Source organism: Malurus melanocephalus, unplaced genomic scaffold, assembly GCF_030028575.1.
Source record: "Malurus melanocephalus ecotype Western Australia unplaced genomic scaffold, MMel_1.1 scaffold_92, whole genome shotgun sequence".
Lineage (NCBI taxonomy): Eukaryota > Metazoa > Chordata > Aves > Passeriformes > Maluridae > Malurus > Malurus melanocephalus.
This window is the reverse complement of record NW_026623324.1, coordinates 138,742-144,061: the sequence shown is the minus strand read 5'-3', so window position 1 is coordinate 144,061 and position 5,320 is coordinate 138,742.

Below are 5,320 nucleotides of genomic sequence, written 5' to 3'. Positions count from 1 at the left end.
TTCCAACTCCTTTATGATTTCTCACATTTTGTATTTATGCTTTTGATCTTTAATTTCTCCATGTAGGGCTTCATATACATTGTTACTAAATTCTGTCTTGATAGTTTTAGACTATTTCTCCAATGTATTGAGATAATTTTTTATTTTGATCCCATCTTCTGAATTACTTCCATCCACTTCCGCCTTGGTGTCACCAGCAAATTTTAAAAATGCGCTCTCCACTCCACCTTCTCTAAGGATGACAAGAAGATAACAGACATAGGTAATAAAACATTATTTTTAARCCATGCAAAGATAAATAGTGAGCTAAACTCTGATAAAGAACACTTCAGGGTGAAAAAGATGGGAATAAATCTTAGCTCTAGGATTTCTAATCACAGTTCATGTGACTACTTTACATGTACTACACACTTGAGTAAAGACTGGGAAAATGCAATCCTAATTTTTGCGAGGGGCTTTTTTGCTCAACCAGCCTAACTGCAAATGAAAAAAAGATGCTGGTAAACTAAAATTTGAAAACAACCATTTTGTATAGCACAAGATAGTACCAGGAGAAAGTCTAGTATTCAGGGAATGTACAGCACTAAAATACTTGTCAGTGTTGCAGTATTTTGACACATAAGTGGGACACGTCTGAAGCCTTATCTTTGCCCTCCATTGCCTAGTGCTAAGAATTGGCACAGTGACAGAATTCATCTTGCTTGGGAGTCAAGATGTTACAAGAGCCATCTCTAGGAAAAAAAAAAAAAAGGAATGGCAGCACCTATAGATGTCTTACAGCTCTGCGTTGGCAATTGTAGCATCTATACTCTTGACAAGCTTGGAAGGTTTTGTCTGAACTCAAAAACGCACATTTTTTGAACTTGATCTCTGAGAAAATGTCAAGAAGTATTGGATGAAGAGGATACTTTCCTTAGCCTTTGGGATGCTGCCAGTTCTCCCAAATTGCTGTCAACCTTGCCCTGCTTGTATGATTTTTTTCCCATCCCAATTGACAAAATATATCTTTTTGCTTCCAGAAGGTATTCATACTGCCTTCACTTGAAGTGGATTTTTTTGTTTTTTTCTTTTCTCTGTATGGTTGTTTTCATGCCTGGAGATCTAAATGGAACAATGAACTGAAAGTACAGTAAATTCCAGTTGTATCTATTCTCTTTGGTTGGTTGGTTCCAGCAAATTTCATGGTTCTGAATGGTGCTGGACCAACAGCCTCTGTACTGATGTTCCCTTTCTTTTCCATAGAGCAGGAACAGGATCAGTGCTGGCTTTACTAAGGCTTTCTTACTGGTTTTTRTCTCAGGCCTTTAGGGCTAAGAGCAGTGTACTCAGTTGTGGTCCCTTCACACAGGTGCCTATTACAAGTGCAAATGTTGATCTTAAGCATACTGTGGACTCTGATCCACTCTGAGTGGGCTGAGACCAGACCATTTCACAGACAGCAACTGAACAGCACTGGGTGAGACTGAGCAGCCAGTTCTCTCTGGGGGAGACTGGGAGCGGTGTGTGCGCTGTTCCCAACTGCCTGAGGCCACCAGCTCTCCCAGCAGAAGCACGAAGACCCTGCTTGTGGCAAGACCAGTCTGAATGCTTCTGGGCTTTTCTCAAGGAATCAGAGGAAAACCTTGGCAGAGAGACTTACATGGAAAGGGAGTAACTGATTACACACTGAAAAGGTGCCTTGGCTCAGCTGATTTATTATTCAAACGTTTCTCAGCTCTAAGTAATGTCAGTTGCCATAGTGCATGCAGAAGAGAAGCACAACTCTCACAGCGTTTCCTATATTGAAGAGGTTCCTCTCTAAAGACTATTCTTCTTGGAAGGTGAAAACTCTCCTGATTAATTCAGAGATCTCTTATATTTGCAGGTACAAACCCTTTGGTTCTGCATTTCTTGGAATGTCAGAAGCACATGAACTCCTCTCAGCATGTATTAACTACTGCTTCAAGTTTCCACCAGGATCCTGCTTCCTTCTCTGTGGAGGTGGGGTGTGGGAATGCTGTCAGGACATCTCCTGGCTCTTGGAGGGCCCTTTTTTCAGGTCTCTTTTCCTGTGGAGCAACACAGTACAATGTTTCAAGAGCTAATAAAATGACATATGCAGATGGACCCTGACAAGCACTTGAGATCTGAATCTGTTCAGGTCCTTCAAACACAAACTGCCCATCTTTCTTCTCCCTCTCTCTCTCTATGAGTGATGACGTGAGTGACGACATGAGCGATGACATGAGCTGATCAAGTGCAGCAGTTGAAGCACCAGAGGGATGCTGAACTTCTTTGGTGTCCTATCAAATTCTTTGATATATCTGTATAACATCTCAATGTTTTAGTGACTAAAGAGAAAAAAAAAAAAAAAAAAGCCAGCTCTCCTGAGTGTATTGGGCCTGCCAAATTTTTTTGGCTTTTAGAACAGAAAATCTAACTAAAATAACAATCTTAAAAACTGCTTCATTTTTCCTGTTTGTTATTCTTACTCAAGCACATGGTATGCCTGGAGATAACCTAGCCAAGAAAGCAGCACTGACAGCAAGGAAACATTGTGGAGAGCCAGCACAGAGCTTCATGATCTAAGCCAGGGTACCTCCAGCTGCCTGGTTAATTATTGTTGTTTACTGTCATAACWGAAAATATGTGATTAATTAAAGCAAGATAATTCACTGCCCTTTATTGAATTTARAAGAAGTCTACCCACAAGGAAGAAAGACAAAATCTGTAAAACTCAAAAACTGAAGTAGAAGTGAGAAAAAGAAAAATACGAGCWAGCAATGATCCTGCAGCAGATGAGGCTTTCCCATTGCATTCAGCCTCTAAAAAGGTCCCATTGGAAAGCAGGGAAAACCGTGATACTCAAGCACTGAAGATATTGCTTTTGCTCTGGCTGCAATTCTGTACCAGTGTCYGGACGGAGCCCTGGAGAAGTGTGGGAGACAGGGAGACATTTCTTAAGTACAGTGTTTCTCTGCAGTGTGTAGGTGTGTGCCTGGCTAATGTTTAGTGCCGTGGCCCTTTTCCTGATTGTATCCTTGCCTCTGGATCTGTAGCATGGAGCCACCATCCTTGCATTCTCCTTAGCAGGAGCTCAGGGCCTCAGCTGCTCCATCACACCTAACATGCAGGATCCTGAAAGGGCAGATGGTTCAGACAAATAATGGTTTAGGTGAAGCACTGCCAGGCTTGGCAGGGGCTGTACGGGTTAAAGGCAGGATCCTGCTGGTGGACTGCTCGGATTTCTGCTGGTGCTCTGCCAAGGTCAGTACAGTGTATGCACATTTGTCTTGCCACTGTCACACYGCACATCTGCAGGTACATCCGTGTCCCTAGGCAAGTATTTAGTGAGCTCCTTTGTAAAAAGGACACACAGAGAATAGCTGGTAAATGTTTTATGCTGGGCAGTACAGTCAAGGATATTTGTCCCTGTAAGATTGTCCTGGGATATCCATCTAGAGGCAATGACTCAGACAGTACAAAAGAAAAATAAGCATACAGTAGAAGTACTGCTTGCAAAGATGTGATATCAGTGTTTTTCTTGTTCAGCATCACAGAATTTTCTAGTCCCAGAATCACAGTGGAAAGCATTTCCTAAAGGGTGTGAGATTTCTCTTGTTATCAAATGATATGTGAGAGGCTACAGTGCAAAAGCTTCAAGTCTCTTTTGCTGGGCTTCCTGATACAAGCGGTATATCCCCATACATCACCMACCAGAGGGCATGGCTTCTCTTTTACAACACTTTCCTCTTTTCCTCTTCCCTCTCCCTCTCCCCCTTTCTATGCACTCTTTACCATTGTCTCCATCCCTGCACAGAGGCCTTTGGGACAGTGGCCCCATGAGCATTTCCATGCACTATGTCTCCAGGGGTGATATTTCTTAGGAGTGTTTGGTGAGAAATATACGTGGAAGTGCTTTTCTTTTCTCCAGTGCATATTACCACTTTTGGGTAGGAAAAAGAGTTCTGTGGGAAAACAGTTTCTTATTCTCAACTTACATCAGTTAAACCTATTGTTATGACTTGGTCTTCTACAGAATTACTCACAATTTACACCAGTGAGTGTGAGCTTACAATGAACAAAGTATTACTGTCTTGAACTCACAGAGAATTTCTGAGGTAAAAAATGCTGTTTCCATAGGAAAAGCCTCATTTACACCACTGTGTGCTGGAAAAATCCAATTTACAAGTACAAGTAAAATCATTATTTGACCACCTCTCTACAAAGTGCATATGTCTCTTAGTTCAGATATCATTTTGAAAGCTAGAGAAAACAGTGAGCAATATCCTGGTAGAATGTGAAAAAAAAGGGATATTAACCTTGTTCGCAAAGTCACAGACCTTCAGCTTACAGCACAAGGACAGAAAGTTCTTTTATTTGATGTTTGACTCCTTGGAAGAAAACAGTTGCTCCTGTACTTGAAACTCTTGAAAGAACAAAGGGGATGGAAAATATATGGTCTCTGCAGGGAAATCCCAGTTTCTTTCTCAAATTATTTTGTGTGATAGGCACTGAGGCCAAGTTCATCACGGTTCAGTTGTATTATAGAGAGGGTGGATCTGGCTACTTCTGTTGAAAGAGTGTAAAAGTAATTTCTCCAGGTTTGTTGGTTTTGGTCTTGTTTTCAGAAACAGTATCTTTAATGATTTTAACAGATGATGATAAAGGTTTGAAGCCAAACTGGTCATGAAGGTTACAAATGGGGTCAATTTCCATCTCTTGTGGTAAGTGAGCCTATTTACTGTCTGTTCCAAAGTACTGAAAGATTAAACTTGAGAAAAATCAATATATGACTTCTAGAGGGTATGTGAACTGAAAGAACTGTGAACATCTCTTTTCCCTCTTATGTGAAATATGCTTTTGAGTGTGATAGAGATGACCTGTGTAATTTGTTATAATGATTGTGGGATCCAAACATCAAATTTTGCAAATTGGCAAATATGCAAAAAGAACATGACAAACTAGCGCATTTATTGATGATATGTGCTGTGTGAAAATACTAGTTTTAATTGCACAGTGTGAAGTATTCTTGAGCAATATCCAGGGCTACAATATATAGCATTGATAAGAATACGTCACTGGGCTTTATTTGTTTTGCCACAGTTGTAATGCAAAAAGCAGCCATAGTGCTAAGGCACTATGTGTGTGTGGGGAGCGGTGTCTTTCACCTGGTGCAGAGGAGTCTTTGGGGATGTACAACATTGCTGACTGTCAGACTGCACTGTGTCCAGGAGGAATTGTGGGAATAGTTTGCTAGGGGCCCCACAACACTTTCAAGGCATGAGCTCCCCTACATGCACTTGAGTGAGAGGTAATAGTCTGAAAATGGATAATGATA